The 21983-nt window shown below is 37.2% G+C and overlaps 2 pseudogenes; both read left to right on the top strand.

The window, feature by feature from the left end:
- The first annotated feature begins 603 nt into the window (after nt 1–603).
- Nucleotides 604–19613, top strand: LOC143266822 (histone acetyltransferase KAT6B-like; annotated as a pseudogene).
- A 795-nt stretch (nt 19614–20408) lies between these two features.
- On the top strand, nt 20409–21656 carry LOC102911041 (histone acetyltransferase KAT6B-like; annotated as a pseudogene).
- The last annotated feature ends 327 nt before the right edge of the window (nt 21657–21983 follow it).

The following is a 21983-nucleotide window of genomic DNA, read 5'->3' as shown; positions in this document are numbered from 1 at the left end:
TGAAATTACTGGATAGAAATACCTAAAGTTCTACCACATAAATCATACATAGCAACAATTTGATCTTCAGATTTGTCTAGACCACAGGCCAGAGGATCAGCTCTGGGTTGATCATATTGAGGTAAATTTAGTTCAGATATCAGGCCTATCTCTATGAGTCATTGAAATAAGCAGGGACTGTTTTGATCATCTGATTTCTTGCTGTGTGACTCAAGTAAATTTCTGCAGTCTCTTTTACCTTCATCATCACAAATATTCTCCTCTGACTCAGAGAAAAGAGTTTTCAATGAGCCTCAACCCAGGCATCATCTGTGTAAGCAAGGACAACTTAAAAAGAAACATTCTTAGCATTTCCATATTTCAGGGTCACACAGCACAGGCCAATACAATGCTTGAATATACTGTCTGTGTTGCTGACAGACTTTCACTCTCCATGTTTTGTAAAGGCAGCAACAAAAAGGATGGTCGGGCATTTGCAGCATTCTTCAAATCCTTTGATTGCTTGCCCTCCATAACTGCCACAAAAGAATTGGTGGTGCCCAATTAATACCAACAACTTCACCTTTTATTGCTTCTGAGCCTCGGAACAAATCTAAAGCCTTCATGACTAAGGCAATTTCAGTCATGGTGACCAGTAGCTTCGGGTGTTCTGGGAGGGCTGAAGCACCTATAAGGTCTGCAGTTGGAGCTTTACTAGAGCTCATCATGGGACCTGAACAAAGGAAGTATGAGGCAGCAAAGCAGTACTTGGTAGGCCTAGAGGTGTGCAGTACGATGGTGACAGCACTTCCAGAAACCACCTACCACCTCTATTCCCTTCTTAAAGCTCTTCTATGCATTGACTATTCTAGTCAAATTTGTGCTATCACATACTTTCATGATGGGCATTATGGATTTGTTTTTCACCTTCAGAATGACTCCCTCAAGCAAGTTTTGTTATGCTGCTTTGGTAGTCCTAAATTCCCTTAATTACTACATACCTTTTAAGTTACTTATGATGGCTAATCTCAGTTGTTAACCTGACCTTAGCTGGAATTAACTGGTACCCATGCTCCTGAGTACTCCTGTGATTTTCTTAACCAGATTGTTTGAAGCAGGAAGATCCACCCTAAATTTGTGCTACACTTCCTGGTGGCTGCCTACATTAAAGGACATGGAGGAAGGAAGCTGCTTAGTGCCTGCATCTTCTCGTTCTCACTGGCAAGTTTGTCTATCCTGTTGAGACAACCAGTATTAAATCCAACTTCTTCAGGATTCCACTGTACACTGAACACCAACAGCTTTCCATGAATCTTTCAGGATTCCAGTACTGGATTGAAACTGCTGAGACATCCAGCTTGTGTAGTTAACAATTACAGGATTCTTGGCCTTTATGTCATGAGACAGCCATTGTTGGACCACCTGGCTCACATCCTGCAAACCAGTTTAGTAAAATTTCCTTTATATATAATGAATATTATATATATATATATATATGTATATATATATATATATATATTCATATATACATAACCTATATAGGACCCCTGACACATACAGCATTTGTTTCTTTCTTTATAAAAGGTAACCCTGCCAGCTACACTAATCAAGGTTGGCAGTTATTTTTTTTTTTTGGTCTGGACTTCTAATATGTTAGTTTTTTCTGTCTTGTTCTTTATTGTTTCTTCTGGTGAACATGCTGTTAGCATAAGGAAGAGAACCTTCAATGTGACTTTGCACTTTTCTGCTGCACGTTTCAATTTTTTGCTTTGTTTTAGATATAATATGTCATCATAAAGATTTACCCACAGCCTGTCAATTTGGTATTCTATGGGTATTCTATGCATCTATCTATCTATCTATCTATCTATCTATCTATCTATCTATCTATCCATCCATCCATCCATCCATCCACCCACCCACCCACCTACCTACCTACTTATCTATCTTACCCAAGATGAGGAGAGTTATCTTCTATTTTATTCAATAAATTTTCTATGCAAATGTGTTTATTTTCTTTGTCTTCCGGTATTCCAAAAATCTTAATGTCTCTTCATTAATGGTATCCCATAGGCAGTTATTATTCTTGGCATGACTAGGGTATTTCAAAGGGTTTCTCTTCCAAGTTCAGCTATTCTTTCTTATTCTTGATCCAATCTGTTAATGAGTCATTCAGTTATATTTTCATTTAACATATTGAACCTTTCGTATTCAAGGTCTTTGATAGATTGTTTTAAAAAATCTTTCTTTCTTAAAGTTTACATTAATATGCTGCATGTCTTTCTGAGTTAGGTAAATTTCACTCAGCTTATCTGTATTCCCTTAGATGCTATTGACCATTTTTATACTTTTTCTTTAAACTTTTCTTTAGGCATGCGATCCATATTGACTACTTTGGAATTTGTTGTTTGAGGCTTACTTTTTCTTTAAAAATTATATTATATGCCATTTGATGTACCTCCCCCTTTTTTTGACAAAGGGTGTCATGCAACCCAGGCTGACCTTGCATTCACTACTTGAGGATATCCTTGAACTTTGTGATCCCCCTGCCTTCACTTCCAAAGTGTTAGAATTTCAGGTGTACATCACCACATCTCATTTTATGTGATTTTGGGCTCAAAACCAAGACTTCCTGTATACCAGACATGCACTCTACCAACCAAGCCATATCCCCATTAATTTGTGGTTTCTCTTTGTGCTCCTGTATTTATATTTGTACAACTGATGCATTAATTACCTTTGTCATTTAATGCTATCACTTTTTAGTGAGTGATTTTCTTCTGTAGATATATTTGGGTTTAGTTTATAACACAATATAGTTGATATAATTCTAGATATGTTCTACTGTAGAGCATCCATATGCCTTCTTTAGCTGTGATTAATGAAGTTGGGCTCATAAGATAATGTGGCAGTGTCCAAGACAACCATTTTCTCTGTGAGCCATATAAGAATGGAGAACAAACGACATTTAGGTAGGTGTAGAACAGAAAAGGGGTTTCCCTTCATACCCTCTCCCACAATGGGAATTGTGTCTACAAGTATCCTCTTTTATACTATCTAATCTATTTTATTTTATAACAAAGGAATTGGGATCCTGGCTGTAGAATCCACTAACTGAAAGGCTTGCCTGAACCATAATATCACAAACTGTTCAATTGTTCTTTCCTTTTCTAAGGCTGGTAGAAGTAAAATATTTTAGGTTGTTGTGTCACTATTCTTAGTTTCTAAAGTATCCTTATATTAATTTATCTAGACTTCTGTAGCTTATTAAATCCAAAGTTTTTTGTGTGTATTGTATGTGTATAGATATGCATGTAGGTGGGACACTGTTTGTAAAATAAGAACAAAAGTTAAAAAAAATGGCATCAGAAAGCGATGTTTTAAAAATAAAAGGTTGGGATGGTTCAGCAGTAAAGGCCCTAGCTGCTCTTGCAGAGGACTGGCACTCATGTCAAGGGCCCACAATCATCAGTAACCTCAGTTCCCAGAGTTCTAGCACCCTCTTCTAGCTTCTATGGTCACTGCTATACCTGTTTAAATACATATAAATAAAAGTAAATCTTTAAAACAATGAAAATTGCCTCTATAAGTTTATGGAGCTTTATAGCTAACAACTAACTCAGTTGCTGAGTAAATAAAAGTCAAGAATATCATTTGCGTAAGACAAGTATAGTGTAAGTATGTATGAACATTTTGGTTTAGAGCGATAGATTTCCTGTAAGAATGAGAAATGGTACCCCAGGAATAGCAAAGACACTTATAACATCAGAGAGAGAGAGAGAGAGAGAGAGAGAGAGAGAGAGAGAGAGAGAGAGAGAGAGAGAGAGAGAGAGAGAGAGAATTTCAATCTGAGAGTGAGGTAAACACAGTCTTGTTCTATGTGGGCATTGAAAATTGAGTTCCCATCAGCTTTCAGATTTTTGATAGCCAATTGAGACTCTGGCCTTCTTTTTCTTCCTCCTTACAATCATCTCTACTTGATTTCTATTTATTACATTATCAGATATTTTATTTTTAAGCAAATATTTTTTGTGGCTGGAGAGCCTGCTCAGTGTATAAAGTGCTTACTATGAAAGCACCTATGTAAAAGCCGGACATAGTGACATGCACCTGTAACCCTGGCACTGGGAGGGAAAGGACAGGCTGCCTCCGGTACTTTTCTGGCCAACTAGTGTATCTGAAACAGTGAACTTCAGGTTCAGTAAGTGACCTTGTCTCAAAAAAAAAAATAGTGTAGGAAGAGCTAGGGGAAGACATCCCAAATCAACTTCTGGCTTCCACACACAATGTGAGTCCCTCCCCGCTCCCCACATGTGCACAGCATGTATCACATTAATACACAAACACAACTTCCATATCTATAAACCCGTAAATGATTGTAAATAATTTTATATAATAAATGTATGACCAATGTCCATAATTTGTGGGAAAAAGGATCATAAATAAAATCCAAATAAGAATTTTATTTTCTTTTTTGACACTCTAAAATATGTATCTCTTGCATCATTTGTCACATGGCGTCTGTGGTCATTTAAAATAATTGTGCAGTTTTATTATCTGCTTTTATGGTGGTTTATCATTCATTCTCATTTTCCCATTTGGTTCTTAACGACCTTAGTCCCACTGACGTTATCAATATCTAAGACATCAAACTTCAAACCACAATGATACCAAATAAACCTGGCTCACATCAAAATTTACGGAAGTCTGTAATATTAGACCTTCATCTGAGGAAATCTGTTAGTGAGATGATAAGAAAGGGCAACAGAAATCCTCTTTGGAAGTGAGGTCTCTCTCATCAGTTCTAGTCTTCATGCCCTGCAGAGATGGATGGATGAGTCAGTGGCATGAGTAACTCACAAATAGAATCAGTTACAACTGTCAGGGAGAAAGAGCATCACTCCCCTTGCTATTAATGCTTTCAAAGAGCATTTTGTATACATATATAATAGTTTTTTCAGTTAGTATAGACAGATTTCAATAGTACATAACATGTTTTAGATGGCCTATATTAATATATAGGTTCTGCAGAAGAAAACACTCTCTCTCTCTCTCTCTCTCTCTCTCTCTCACACACACACACACACACACACACACACACACACACACACACACACACTTAGAGGGAACATAGAAAAAAATCATGGCAACTTGGTAGTTAAAACAAATTTTGGAAAGTATGTTTTGAATGGTTAGCCAAATATAGACTACGCAATTTAGGAGAAGGGAATGAGTTGGGATTTTTTTCCAAAATGAGAGGCATTTCCACAATAACACATTTTTGTAAATCCATGTGACTGTTATTTGTATGAAAGTCAATTTTATTCACATTAAGATATCATGGAAAGAAAACACAAATACTGATTTTAAATTGACCCTGAAATTGAAAATCACCAGGACTCACACTGAACTATAGAGGCTATGTTATATCTTTCATAAGCAATTTAATGTAGTATTTCTCATACTAGTATCAGAAACTGATTTATTTACAAAGTGCAAACAAACCTCTCAAGCTGCATTTAATGCTCCAGAGGTCAAATAAAGGGAAATCTTAATAGAAACAGTACAGACTGACCAAGGAAGGAACAGTTTGTACAAGAGATATGCCTAAGTGCAGCTACATAAACAGCAGTAACTGCAGAAATGAAAATTGTAAAAAGGTTACATAGGCAAGTGTTAGCAATGTAGGCATGGAAAACATTAGAAATACTGATGAGCTTGAGGAGATTGCTGATTTTGTTACCGTGCAGTGATTGAAAAGAACCCCAGAAATCCAACTCCCCCATATTATATTTCTTAGAATCTCTATTTCTTTTCCTTGTATCTTTTCCACTCAAATCTTCGCATTCTTTTTCAGTCTCTAGTCATGTTCATTTCTATATGCCTGACCACTCACCTTAGTTGTGTAAATATTAATATTCACTAGAAAATTACACAGGAAAATATTGGCTCATGAAGTTAAATATGTATTTTTCTTGCCTTTGAAATAATCCAACTCAATTTCCTCCTTCAGTGCTTGCACCCAACAAACCTTGCAATGTTCAAATTCTCATTGTAGTTAGTTCATATATTCAAAAATAATTTCCGTATTCACTATATCTATTTTATTAATTTATATTGAAAGTATAGTGATGAATAATATAAATTCTGTGTTACCTAGGAGTTTTGGACACAGAATCACATATATAATTCTAAGAGGTAGGAATTTAATAAGGCTGTTACTCTGGAAAGGAAAAAAAATGTTACCCAAGTTCTTAGAAAGAATGAAGTCAATTAGATGTATGTTGGGTTTGGCTATCAGTGATTGGTGCTTTTGATCAGAGAAATTTCATAGTATTATTATGGATATCAGACTGAGACAGATGAAAGAGAAGGACATGCAACACTGGAAAACAATCAAATACATTTCTGACTGCCACTTTCGGATATAAAGGTCAAAGACGATTTGCACCACTTTAAAACACAGCAGGAATTCTATGAAGCTCTGTAACAGTAACACACCAGAATCAATAGGATAAATTTGTTTCCAAGTGTTTTGTTACACAATATATTTCTGTCCTTACATACCTAAAATACTGACTTTAGGAAATGGAGATGTCTATAATCTGAACATTGACTTGGTTCAGCTTCTGGCACTCAAGCAAGCATTGAATATTTGTATCCAAAAATCAATATATAAATAATTTAAATGAAGGCATATAGAAACCAATGCAGCAACATAAATATCTATATTCTGTGATACATTGTAGACAAAACTATAAATATGTGTTGAGTATATTAATACTTGATTTCAATTAAATGCTATATTGGCATTGATAAAGAAACTGATTCTTTTGCTTATGCTATATCAGAGGCACTACTTACAGACAGCTTAGTAAAAAATAGGAAAATTGTATAGATTTGATTTGGCTTATTTTTCAGCTTTTACATTTTATTCAGTCTTAATAAAAAAAAGCAATGCAACTAAACAGTAAGTTTCTGTGCTTTAGAGCTTTTATGCTAAGAAAATTCATGTACTCAATGCTTCGTTTTAAACAATGAGCCTTTTGAACTCATTAAATGTACTAAAATATGTAAAGCATTAAGCCACAGAGCATAAGTAGGAGGGTGCAAGTCAACATCTTACAGGCAGCACATTGACAATTTCTAGATAAGTAAATGATGAAGGGGCAGGATCTCTGAGTTGGTTATGGTCTAATAGCATATGAGCAACATTATGGGGTCCAAAACAGAATGTATACTCTAGAAGGCTTTGCTGATCTTTTGTAAGTTACAGACTTGGAGGGAATTTTAAATACACAAACACTAAAATGCTGTATGGTTTTATGTGATACAGCAAATTTCCAAAGGGAAAATAGCATAAAAGTCAGGTGGAAGATTGCAGTACTTTTCTATAATATAACTTATGAATTATGAAACATTCAAGCCTGCTATTCCTTACCTTACTCATATGTAACATTGTTGAAGATTTATCTGTATGAATTCTGTCTTAAATATAAGAAAGTTAAGAATTGTGGATGATTTTATGCTCTAGCAAATGAAAAATCCTCAAAGTAAAATCATGTTTGCATGATGAACAACTTAATTTCTATTAAAATAATTATCCTTTTTTTGGAAGTGAGAACTTAAATGAATATATAATATTATGCTTCGATAAGTATGGAATGTACTATCTGATTCTAATTTTATTGTTTGAGAATGGTATTCTTTCTCTTGGTTATCCATTAAAGTTTTCTAGATAATTCTGCTGTGTTATAATCATTGATACAGAGGCCTAGAGAGATGGCTCAAAGGCTAAGAACATTTGTTGCTCTTGCCAAAGACCCAGGTTTGATTCCCAGCTCCCACACAGTGGCTTAGAACCATCTGTAACTCCAGCTCCAGAGGATTTGATGCCTTATTCTGATCTCTGTGAGAACCAGGCATGCACATGATACAGAAATACATGCAGACAAAGCACTCATACACATAAAAATATGATAGATGGATCACTGATAGAGAAAAAATGACATGAGGATTTTAATGAAGCTATATTCATGTTGCAATTATAGTTAAAGAGTTTGCATACCAAGTCCAACCATTTGTAGTTACTGCACGAGCACAAATATGTTTAAGTTTTGTAGTAGAAATATATTTCATCATCAGACTGTCAACATTTGGTCTAATGGCCTCTTCTGCCTGTTCTAACATTGCCCACTTCTGAAATTCTTGGAGCCATTTTCATATTCATGTTTTAATAAATGTATTCTTTATATTGTTCACATTTCAGCTTTGCTTGAACTGTCTTATATTGTACACTGCTGGCTGCTCAGACATGTACCTTGTCATTAACATAATAAAATAATAGGTACTTAATAAATTGCTAACTAAAATGCTTTACTATGCATACTTTCAGGAGCTAAAATAGCTCTTTTTCCTTATCAATTTAAAGAATATAATTAGTCTATAAATTACTATAGGTATGCTAGTGATTTATTATTTTTACTTAAAACATACAACAATGAAAATAAGGCCATGCAAAGGAATGTCATAAAAATTTATAAAACATTTACAGTGTATTTAGTCATGGTGCACAGGATATAAGTTAAAAACAATCTATTGGCAAATATTGTTTATTTCTTTCCATCTACTTACAGTTCATCATTTTTCCAACATTTCTTCAAACTGTTCTTGATAGCATTATGAAATAATCAATCTTAACCCATCTATATAGCAGGAGGCCCTGTTTTGATCTGTGTTTTCATGGTTATATATTGCTGTAATACTAACATTATTTATTATCCATGTAATTATGCATCAAGTTATCTCTGCTGAGTAATTCACTTACTGTGATTTTATTCACAAATTTGTAAAATGGGAATTATTTTCTCTACTTTGTGGATTAGGAAACTGAATCTCAAAAGGGCTAAGTAGTGTTCACAGTGGCTCCATTATAGAATGCGATATTTACTTGAAAACAGAATTGAAGCTAAATAATAGCCTAATGGAACATGAAAAGATCCTGTGTCTAGAGGCAAATCTTTAAATATATTATGATAATCTTACCTATTGTAATTCAAAGTATTATGATATTTCCCTTTTAGGCTAAACCAAATGAAGGGTTAAATAATGTTGATATTTAGAACAATACCTGAGGCTAAGTATCTTACTGCTTAGAAACAAACTTCTGTGATGTTTAATTCATGTGCAGTATGGTGAAACTCGAGGATTTCTAGAGTTGTAAGTCTGTGTTTCTACATCAAGAGAAATATGGTATACCACGACTGCTTCGGTTTTATGGTCTTTATTTGTGTTCAACAATTGTTAAAACTGTACATGGAATATGTGATAGGGAAAGCAGATTCTTAAATAATCTCAAAAAATATTTGGGATATTAAAAGGATTTTAATTGCACCTAATAGAACCTTCCATAAGGAAAAAGATTGTATTGTCTCAGGTTTTTACGTGTTAATGTTACCCTGCCAATGTATGGGCAGCACATTTTTCATTAGTTAGACACTATGCTAGGTACTTTTGGAGAGGATTCTAAAACTAAAATGTAAATAGATGGCAGATGAAGGTAGTTACACTACAAATGATAGGCATACATGCATCCAGAATGACAAATTATTACAAGCCCAGGGAGGAGGCTATTAAATGTTATAGCACTTTCTCTGTAAAGAGCCTAGTGTGAGGAATCTCACTTCTAATAGTCATTACAAAAATCACACCTCTGAACTGGTTATTTACAGTGCATATGTTGCCACACAGCTATTTCTGATAACTAGACTGAGTGTTTACCTTAATTGGGCATACTCAGTTGCTCCCAGGAGGGAGTCTTAACAGAGAACTGCTGTTAAATCCCTTAAACAAATAGTCCATTTGAAAGACTTGGAGAGACTATTTACTCTGCCCAAATATTGCATGCCCACACAGCCCACCAATGAAGCTGTATGAGGAGATTACCAAGAGTTTGTGAGAAAACTCCAAGTAAACAAGAGTCTTGTAATCTCTGTTCCTACATAATGTGGATAAAAAGCACATTATAGGCTGTGTAGTATCAGAGAATATATTAAGAGAGAAGCCATAAGGAATCCAGTCAGGGTCCCTTCTAATTTTGATTGATACCCTGATTACTTCTAAAAATTCAAGTTCATTTAATGCATTTTCATCAAATTATGTGATCTGTAATGTTGCCGTCTGTTTTGCATAGTCTCTTACCTGTGGTACCTAGACTACATTTTTCCTTATCATTTTTCTTAAGTTGGTAGCTAAATTCTCAATCACTACAAATCTCCAATGCCAATAATGTCTCACCAGCTTTTTCAAGATAACCACTTTTTTTCAACTACTCCTTAATGGGGGTTAATTATGAGTTTAAAGTTGTTCTTAGCCTTTCTCCTTGTGGGTGATTAATATTTAAGGGATATTAGAATTTTGTGATACAAATAAAGATCTGATAGCATTCAAATATCAAGAATGGAAAATTCTAGGTACAGTAGCGTATCAGATTTTTCTTCCCCTGATAGTAATTACATCCTGCACACAATTGTTGTTAGATGAATTTTTCCCTTATGCCCCAAATTCATATGTTAACGCTCAAATATTCAGTGCAATTGTATTCTAAAATTAACTAAAATTAAGTGAAATAATAAGAATGGTACTAACAATAATGATGATGATAATAACTCCATATGACTAGAGTATTTTAGGAAAGAAACAGCAAGGAATACATTTATGAAGAAAAGGTCACATGAGGCTACAGCAAGAATGTGGTAACCTACAAACCATGATATAAACATCAGAACAAACCAGCCTTGCTAGCACTTTTTTTCTTGGATTTCTAACTTCTAAAACAAGGGACCAATATGCTGTTATTTAAGAGACATCTAGTCTTTTGTATTTGGTCATAGCAATCTGATCAAGCTACCACTACTGTACCTATTGATAAACAGTCAAGGTATTAAGAGCACTGAACAATCTACTTCATTATATATTATACAAGGATATGGAAACAAATGATTAAATTTTACACATTCTAAGAAAGACCACTTTGGGGAGGGAGCAGGTATAGATGTTAGAGACCTGGACATTGATTATCTTATAAATGGTGACATCTACTCTATGAAGACACTTGAAAGTTGTACTTCAGGGTATGTAAAATTGGGCTGCAAGGAAGAGTCCATTTTAGCACTGAAGTATCTGAAGTAAATGAAAGCAAAGATCAGTGTTTTTGATGTGCATGGAATCAAAGTAAATAAAACAGTGTGCATAGGTGGTGTGTGTGTGCATTAGTACACACTATATATATATATATATATATATATATATATATATATATATATATATATATACATATATATGCTATGTATCCCCCAGGAGTTTTATATGTTCATACACACACACACACACACACACACACACACACACACACACACACACACACCTAGATGCTTGCACATATACCGGCTTTAGGAATACTGTGAGTTGTAGATGAATTTTTAAATGGTCTTATTAAATAAAAAAACAGGGAATTGAACCTGGGTCCTCTGGAACATCAGTCAGTGCCCTTAACCACTGAGCCCAGGCGGTGGTGGCACACGCCTTTAATCCCAGCACTCAGGAGGCAGAGCCAGGAGGATCTCTGTGAGTTCGAGGCCAGCCTGGTCTCCAAGCAAGTTCCAGGAAAGGCACAAAGCTACACAGAGAAACCCTGTCTCAAAAAACCAAAAAAATAAAATAAAATAAAAATAAAAAACAGGGCGCCAAATATAGGGGTGAAAGCCTTAGAGATCAGGGAAATAGTAACAGCCAGCAACCTTACCTCTCCAGCTCTGCAGCTACCAAAAGTGAGCTACTTCCTATCTTACCTATGCCTTTACTGCCTTGCTATTCTGCCCTCTCATTGGCTTTTAGCACAGCTACCTCACTTCTTCGTCACTGCCTGTCTGTGCAGACCTCCAGGTCTCTATGGTTGTTACTAGGATTAATGGCATGTGTCACCAGACTTGGTTGTGCCCTATTGTGTCCTAGAATACACTTTTGTGTTTACTTAAAAATGGTTTGCTATTTTCTCTGATCTCCAGGCAAACTTTATTTATTAACATACAAATAAAATATCACCACATTTCAGCACAAATAAAATATTACCACAATGAGTATCAGTTTAAAATACAGAGATAATTGTGAAATGACACAAATGTTATATTCTGTATCAAGAAAGAGCACATAGAATATGGTTTGATAACTTGTAGTATTTGTGGAAGAAAAGGCTATAATCATTCTCTTGAGAAATGGTCACCTCTTTCCAGAAGAATCAATGTCTAATGTGGATAATAATGGATGAGATACAATGGCTAGGCATTGTGGAACACATCTGTAATCCCAGAACATGGAGGTAAAGGCAGAAGGATGGTAATTTGGAGCTCAGCTAGGGCTACATAGCTAAATCATTTCAAAATAAAAGAAAGAGAAAAAGAAAAAAGAACTGATTGTGAAGGGAAGGGGTGATATGGAGAAAGCTATGGAGGGAGTAGTGAACAGAAAAGGACTCAGCATAGTCAACAGCCAGAGAGGTTTGAAGCCTGAGGCATTAATGAAGCAAAATATTGTAGGGCTCTAAGGGTACAAAACACAGTAAACACATCAAAGCAAAAAGGAACCAGGGAACTTTTTGTAGTGGTCCTATAAGGCATGTGAAAGGGTTGTTTCTGAGGGCTCTAAGAGCCCACCAAATAATCTTACTCACAGAAATGATAATCAGATTTATATCTGAAATATCAGCAGATAAATAATATAGACCAGACAGATTTTGAAGAGACACAAGACACAAGGGAAAGAGGATACTTAAATGATAAGATATAATGAAGACCTAAAAGGGGACCATGACCATGAGAGTGGATTTGTAAAAATAGTTACTTATGAGGTTATGCTGTGACTTATTGGATATAAGCATACAAAAGAATTGGTATTTCAGGATGAGTCTCAAGTTTTGAATTTTGTATTCTGGACAGATGGCAGCAACATATTGAATTTTCCCAATTAACAGGTTTTCTATTTCAAATTTTATTCTGTTTTAATCCAAATGGCAATAGCATAAACACTCAAACCCACACAACTAGCATAAAAGAAGAGAAAACCCAGAAATAATTCATGTGTTTAAAAACAGTCAGTTTTAGACAAAGTTTCCATGAATACATGTTTTGGAAAAGGCCACTTATTTTCAGGAAATCATGCTGTGAGATTTGGATAGCCTTCTGCAGAGGGATGAAACCCGGTTCCCCTATTTCTCCCCAGTTATAAAACTCAACTCAAAATGAACTGAAAACTTAAATGTATAACCTGAAACTATGAAACTATTGGGGGTGGGGGGAAACAGGAGAAAATACTTCAGATACAGGAAATGGCAAAGATTATTTATGACAAGTCTCCAAAATCAAAACACATAAATTAACAAAGAAACAAAAAAAGCATATAAGATCGTATCACACTAGATGATGCTTCATATCAGAAGAGAGGAATGGTAGCTTACAGAGGCCAAAAAACACTTGCATTATTCATATTTCAAGGGACTTACATTCAAAATAGGTAAAGAGCACAAACATCTCAGCAAAAAATAATTTAATATAAATGGGTAATAGATGTAAATGGACATTTCCTAAACGAAATGTACATAACCTCAGTACCTGCAAGCCTGAGGCAGTAGGTTTACTATGAAGTAGGGGCCAATCTGGGCTATATAACATTGATAGGATCATATCAGTGTCTTTGTAGAAACAGAACTAGCTGGACTAGATAGTTGTGGTTAAACAAGGTACATTTCCTAAGTAACCCAAGAGACCTACAGAACCATAAAATTATCTTGGCAATGGAGATTTGGACAAGTTTTTTTAAATAGTATTTTTACTTTATAATTAACTTAACATATCAGCCACGGATTCCCCAATCCTCCCTCTTCATACACCCCTACCATTCCACCCCAATCCCACCCCCATTCCCACCTCCTCCAAGTCAAGTTTTCTCCTGGTCAGTCCAGTCCCCTCCTCCCTACACCAAAGCTGAACAAAGTGTCCCAGCATAGGCTCCAGTCTCCAAAAAGCCTGCCCATGCAACAAGGACAGGTCCTGGCTCCACTGCCTTGGGGCCTCCCAAACAGTTCAAGCTAATCAACTGTCTCACTTATCCAGAGGGCCTGGTCCAGTTAGTTCCATGGGGGGCTCCTCTGCCACTGGTTCACAGTTCATGCATTTCCACTAGTTTGGCTATTTGTCGCTGCGCTTTTTCCAATCATGGTCTCAATATCTCTCGCTCTTACAATCCCTCCTCTCTCTCACCGATTAGACTCCCGGAGCTCCACCTGGGGCTCGGCCGTAGATCTCTGCATCTGCTTCCATCAGACACTGGATGAGAGTTCTTTCATGACAGCCAGGGTATTAGGCCATCCGATCACCAGAGCAGGTCAGCTCAGGCACTCTCTCAAAATATTGGCAAAGAGGGCCGGGCGGTGGTGGCGCACGCCTTTAATCCCAGCACTCGGGAGGCAGAGCCAGGCGGATCTCTGTGAGTTCGAGGCCAGCCTGGGCTACCAAGTGAGTTCCAGGAAAGGCGCAAAGCTACACAGAGAAACCCTGTCTCGAAAAACCAAAAAAAAAAAAAAAAAAAAAAAAAAAAAAAAAAAAAATATTGGCAAAGAGACTCCAAGAACACATCAAAACAATTATCCTCCATGATCAAGTAGGCTTCATCCCAGGGATGCAAGTGTGGTTCAACATACAAAAGTCTGTCAATGAAATATACCATATAAACAAACTGAAAGAAAAACTACATGATCATCTTACTAGATGCTGAAAAGGCCTTTGACAAAATCCAACACCCCTTCATGATAAAGGTCTCGGAGAGATCAGAGATATAGGGAACTTACCTAAACATAATAAAGGCAATTTACAGCAAGCCAACAGCCAATATCAAAGCAAATGGAGAGAAAATCAAAGCGATTCCACTAAAATCAGGAACAGGACAAGGCTGTCTACTCTCCCCATACTTATACAATATAGTACTTGAAGTTCTAGCCAGAGCAATAAGACAACATAAGGAGATCAAGGGAATACAAATTAGAAAGGAAGAAGTCAAGCTTTCCCTATTTGCATATGACATAATATACATAAGTGATCCCAAAAATTCGACCAAGGAAATCATATAGCTTATAAACACCTTCAGTAATGTAGCGGGATACAAGATTAACTCAAAAAAAAAAAATCAGTAGCCCTCCTATATACAAATGACAAATGGGCTGAGAAAGAAATCAGAGATACATCACCCTTTACAATAGCCACAAATGATATAAAATACCTTGGGGTAAATAAACAAGTGAAGGACCTGTATGACAAGAACTTTAAGTCCCTGAAAAAAGAAATTGAAGAAAATGTCAGAAAATGGAAAGATCTCCCATGCTCATGGATAGGTAGGATTAACACAGTAATAATGGCAATCTTGCCAAAAGCAATCTACAGATTCAATGCAATCCCCATCAAAATACCAACACAATTCTTGACAGATCTGGAAAGAATAATACTCAACTTCATATGGAAAAACAAAAAATCCAGGATAGCCAAAAGAATCCTGTACAATAAAACAACCTCTGGAGGCATCACATTCCCTGACTTCAAGCTCTACTATAGAGCTACAGTAATAAAAACAGCTTGGGCCTGGCGGTGGTGGCACACTCCTTTAATCCCAGCACTTGGGAGGCAGAGGCAGGCGGATCTCTGTGAGTTTGAAGCCAGCCTGGGCTACCAAGTGAGTTCCAGGAAAGGTGCAAAGCTACACAAAGAAACCCTGTCTCGAAAAAACCAAAACCAAAAAAAAAAAAAAACAAAACAAAAAAAAAAAAAAAAAAAAAAAAAAACCAGCTTGGTACTGGCTTAAAAACTGACATGTGGACCAATGGAACCGAACTGAAGACCCTAACATTAATCCAAACACCTATGAACATATAATTTTTGATAAAGAAGCCAAAATGGTACAATGGAAAAAAGAAAGCATCTTCAATAAATAGTGCTGGCATAACTGGATGTCAACATGTAGAAGGCTGCAAATCGATCCATATCTGTCACCATGCACAAAACTCAAATCCAAGTGGATCAAAGACCTCAAAATAAATCCAGTTACTCTGAACCTGACAGAAGAGAAAGTAGGAAGTAGTCTTGAATGCATTGGCACCAGAGATCACTTCCTAAATATAACACCAGTAGCACAGACACTGAGAGAAACAATTAATAAATAGGACAAGCTTTTAAAAAACAAACAGCAGGACTGAGAAGCCAAATGACTCCTCTTTGAGGAATTTAAGGAAGTATTTCAGAAGTCAGAGTGATCTCACAAGCATGGCCAACAACCTAGTCTTTTGCATTGACTGCAACTGGAGGTCAAATGCACCATGAAATGGAAGGTTGCTGAAAGGGCTATACAACCACACAACGAAAGGGCACATTACAGGCACTCAAATGTCAAATGCAAGTGCATTTTATCCTAGCACCCATCTATCAGCCTTTTACTCCATGAGAAAGGCCAGCACTGTGCCAATTCCATTTTAATATGCAGATTCTGTTTGGAGATTGCAGAATCAAATCCTGAGAAGAAACCAGAAGCCCTGTCTTATACATTGTAACGATAGTGGATACCCGTCATGTTTGAAATTGTTTTAAATTAAAAACAAATGTAAAGGCATTAAGATGGTACTACATCCAATACTGGGCATGTACAGAAGCTAAGGCAAAACTGCAGATTTTTTTTTGTGATTCCTGTATTAGAGGATTGCATATGAAATATCATGATTCATCACATTCTAGAATTCCAAATGCATTGTAGACTTGCCAAGTTTGTAGACCAAAGAAAACTACTTTATGAGAAAGGTGCACAACGTAAAAAATATTAAAAAGGCCACAGGTATTGTGGAATAGAATATTTGTGTAACTATATAAAGACATTTTGCATTGTTTGTGTTGCAGAATAACTGCTTAGCTATGTAAAGATGTGCTGTATTTGTTTATGCTGCATTTGTTTAACTATGTAAAGATGTGTTGCTGTTTCACTTTGCCTGCCTAAGGCACCAGATTGTTCTAATAAAAAGCTGAATGGCCAATAGCCAGGAAGAAGAAGGATAAGTGGGGCTGGTGGACAGGGACAGAAAAGGGGAGCCAGCCTGCCAGCTCAGGAACAGCCAGCCAGACATGGAAGAAGCAGGAAAGCAGGATGGACAGTACATGTTTGAGGTAAATAAGACTCAAGGCAGCACATAGATTAATAGAAACAGCTTAAGTTTAAAAAAAGCTAGCTAGAAACAAGCCTAAGCTAAGGCCAAGCAGTCACTAATAATAATAAATCTCTGTGTCATTATTTGGAAGCTGGTTGGCTGTAGCTGGAAGTTTTCCTATGTCCTGTCCAGTCCATAGTTGCTCAGACTCAAGTAAACACACAGAGGCTTATATTAATTAAAACTGCTTGGCCTAGCTCAGGCCTACCACTGACTAGCTCTTACACTTAAACTCATACCATTTCTGTTAATCTGTATGTTGCCACATTTTCTGTGGCATTACCTGTGTGTCATTACATGCTGCTCCCTGGACAGCAGGCTGGTGTCTCCTCACCCAGCCTTCTTCTTCCAGAATTCTCCTTGTCTGCTTCCTATACTTGTATAGGGATTCTCCTTGTATACTTCCTGCCTAGCTACTGGCCAATCAGCATTTTTTATCAACCAATCAGAGCAACATAAATTCACAGCATACAGAACATGCCACATCACCCCCCCTTTTCTGTCTAATCAAAAAGGAAAGTTTTAACTTTAACATAGTAAAACTACATAAAACAAACAGTTATCAAACAAAGAATTAAAATTACAATATCCAGTCTATTTGTATTTTGTAAAATTAAAGAAAATATTCTATCTATCCTATATTTGTGAGTCTAAAGTTTTATATCTAATTTATGTTTTATCATAACCAAAGAAAATTATAACTAGTCTTCAACTACATCAAAGACCTCAGAAAGATACAATATTAGCTAAGTAAACAGGAAGTGCATTGTAAGCAACTTCCAAAAATCCAGAATGACAGAGACAGCTGTCTGCCTGGACAGTCATCCAAAATTCCCCTGTAACATGGAGCATCATCTTCAGCCTATTGGCCTAGAGTCTCTCAGTTGCTTCTCTCTGTGTCTTGTAGAATTTCTGGGGCTCCAGGAGCTGGAGCATAGCACAGGGAGTGTGGCAGAGGAGGTAGAGCCATGGTGGGACAGCAGTTCCAGTAAGATGACAGCAGCAACACCTTCTTCTACTTCCTCACTTCTTTTGTGGGGCTCATTGTGATCCCTGCCACCTACTACCTCTGGCCTTGAGACCAGAATGTCTAGCAAATTTGATTAAAGAATATCAGAAAAGTATATGGAAGATGTATGTGGTATCATTTACAATTATTAAAACCCTAGCCAAATATTCCTACAGTAAAGAAAATAGTTCTGCTTGCAGTTGGCAGTCCAAATAAAAAGTCTGCTACACATTGGACAACTGAAAAATTAATTAAACAATGATTACTGTTTGTTACCAGCAAGGAAGGATGCAAAAATACATTCACAGGAAGGGTGTCACCTGATACTAAAATTTAAATAAGCATCAAACAGGTAAGTACAGTTCTAAATGTTATCGGAGACAAGGATATTGTTTCAGAAGAGAACTTGGATGTTTTTAAGGAGGCCTATGAATTGTCCTTGGGAAAATAGCATAAAAGTCAGGTGGAAGACTGTAGTACTTTTCTAAAATATAATTTATGAAATATGAAATTCAAGCCTGCTATTCCTTACCTTACTCATATGCAAGATTGCTGAAGATTTATCTATGAATCCTGTCTTAAATATAAGAAAGTTAAGAATTGTGGATGGTTTTATGCTCTAGCAAATGAAAATTTACCAAAAGAAAGAACTTTTGGTATTTGAAGTTGATGCAAAAATTATTATCCAAACAATTCTTGTTAGCCAAGCTCTTCCTGGACCACCAAATATTGTATTATGAAATTAAGATATATCTTTTCCATGGCCTTATAAAAATGATGAGAGCCGGGCGGTGGTGGCGCACGCCTTTAGTCCCAGCACTCGGGAGGCAGAGGCAGGTGGATCATTGTGAGTTCGAGGCCAGCCTGGGCTACCAAGTGAGTTCCAGGAAAGGCGCAAAGCTACACAGAGAAACCCTGTCTCGAAAAACCAAAAAAAAAAAAAAATGATGAGAAATGCCATCCTTTAGTTGAATATTTCTGTAAGGAAAAGCTTTGTGAGTAGAAGTACAAGGTCTGCTGCATAATGACCATGCATCCACACTAAACAATCAGATTTGGATGGTTTCACATCAATTTCAACTATTTGCTTCCTTTAGGAAGATCAAACATAGCCTTCTGAAAAGCCATTCAATGATCTGAGCTGTCTCTATTACCTGGCCTATTGGCACAGCATCATCACAGAACACCTCAATCTTCAACCACAATAGACACATAAACATCAAGGTCATTAGGAAAGCCACAGAAAAACAGCTGCAGCACCTCCACATTACTGACAAGAAAGCTGACAAGTCTGTCAGAATTAGAAAGTAAGAATTGATAATGAGCTGTAGCTAGAGTTTTCCTGCCTTGCCCACAGTCAGGACAAATCTTTGTCACCTGCCAGTCCCACAGCTGCTCAGACCCAACCAAGTAAACACAGAGACTTATATTGCTTACAAACTGTATGGCCGTGGCAGGCTTCTTGCTAACTGTTCTTATAGCTTAAATTAATCCATTTTCATAAATCTATACCTTGCCACGTGGCTTGTGGCTTACCGGTGTCTTCACATGTGGCTTGTCATGGTGGCAGCTGGCAGTTTCTCTCTCCCCTTCTTCCTGTTTCCTCAATTATCCTCTCTCCTTGTCCCGCCTATACTTCCTGTCTGGTCACTGGCCATCAGTGTTTGATTTATATAGAACAATATCCACAGCATGAGCCACATGAAAATGCTAAAAATCTGTTCCTGGGTAACGGACTTTATCCAGCGAGTCTGAAGTTGATGTCTATTTGATTTCTAATGCTGTAGTTTCTGAAGAAGAGTGAGAAGCTGAAAAAGAGGCTGAGAAGATAATAAAGAAGGCTAGCTACCGGGAAAGGAGGGAACAAGAAACCTTGGCACCTAGAGCTAACAGAAGATGCTCACATGCAAAAGTATAAAGGAAAATATGTATTTGCATTAGCCAAAGAGCTGGCCAGTGGCAGAGAAGCAAGAGTAGGGCTGAGGATATAGCTCAGTGCTAAATCTTTTGCTCAGTGTTTACATGTGACAGGCTCAGATTCAATTCCCAGTACCACCACCACAATCAATAATAGTAATAGTAAATGTAGGAAGATTAAGAGCAGTATAACAGCCAATGCCTTTTTTTCAAATGACAGATGTAATAAAAGAGGCCTTTGACTACTCAGATAAAGAGAGGTCAAAGCCACAGCTGGTTCATGGGAATGTCATTCTGTATGCTATGAATGTGTGTTGATAAATAAAATGCTGATTGGCCAGTACACAGGCAGGAAGTATAGGTGGGGCAAGCAGATGAGGAGAATTCTGGAAAGAGGAAGAGCTGAGACAGGAGTTACCAGCCAGCCACAGAGGAAGCAAGATGTGAAGGCAGAACTGAAAAAAAGGTGTCAAGCCACATGGCTAAACACAGATAAGAATTATGGGTTAATTTAAGTGTAAGAGCTAGTCAGTAATAAACCTGAGCAAATGGCCAAGTAGTTATAAAAAATAATATTCACCTGTGTGTGTTTATTTGGATCCAAGTGGCTGTGAGACTAGCAGGTGAGAGAGATTTGTCTTGACTTCAGGCCAGGCAGGACACAGGAAAACTTTCAGCTACAGCTGGTGCCTCCCTGTGAGGTTGAAGTAGAAGAAGATGGCAGAAATCATGTTCTGCGAAAAGCATCACAACATCAGAATGGGAAGAAAAGACTGAAAAAGAGTAGGGAAGACTGATTTCTTCAAGAATGCCGACTCTTGTATAGATGATAATGCCAATAATTGAAATGAAGGCAGCAGAGACAATTCAAATGTAACTAATGTGCAAATGAGTATGTCCCAACGGAAGAAAGCAAGGTCTTTCTAAGTAGAGGCAAAACAAAGAGAAAAAGGCCAGGTTTAAACTGAATTTATCCACCCTGCCAGAAACACCCATAAATCTGGATGGCCAGGTGCAGTAGAAGAGCAGAAGATTTCGAATAATAAAGGTAGCTCTCCTTCCATGGGGCTAGAACATGACTTAAGTAGATGATGAAAGCCCTACTACCTCCTGATGGAAGCAGAAGGGAAGATACATGTGCACCTGTGATTCCAAGGAACTCATTGGTGAAATGATTTTATGAAATGTGAAGAAGAGGAGAATGAAGATGCTGAAGATATGCAGCATAAGAAAAGGAGAAAGGGGGAGTGGATGAGTGTAGTGGGTAGCCATTCCAGCTTTGATCTGGAAGTTCCAACCCCCATTGAGGCTTTGGTAACTGTCATGCCTACAAGGTGGGACCAAGAGAAGACCCTGAAGACCCGAGATCCGGATGCGCAGGCTCTCTTGGTTCCTGGACCCTGGATGCTGGAGGTAGACTGAGCAGAGTACTCCAGAGAACACCGCCAGACTGTGCCACACCTTTCCTAGACCCTGCAACCTACCTATTCCTTCATTTTCTCCTGCTGGCTAAGCAGTAACTTCTGCCTCAAGCAGCATTCCTTCCTATTGAAACATGCTTCCTAAACAAAGTCTCTGCTCTAATAAGTAATGCGACTTAGGCTGTCTTTCTTGGTGCTCTGTCTGCCTCCTTCTCCTACTCTCATAAACATGGTGGCTTTTGGAAGCTAGCCTTTCTGAGCACTTCTCTGACAAATCTTTCCATTTCTACTTTTTTCTCTTCCCTCCAATGCTCTTCCTGGATTTTGGCCTAACACTGGAATAGCCATTCCTTTCCACTTGGGTGCT

This window comes from Peromyscus maniculatus, chromosome X, assembly GCF_049852395.1.
Source record: "Peromyscus maniculatus bairdii isolate BWxNUB_F1_BW_parent chromosome X, HU_Pman_BW_mat_3.1, whole genome shotgun sequence".
NCBI lineage: Eukaryota > Metazoa > Chordata > Mammalia > Rodentia > Cricetidae > Peromyscus > Peromyscus maniculatus.
This window is presented reverse-complemented; position numbering and strand designations above follow the sequence as displayed.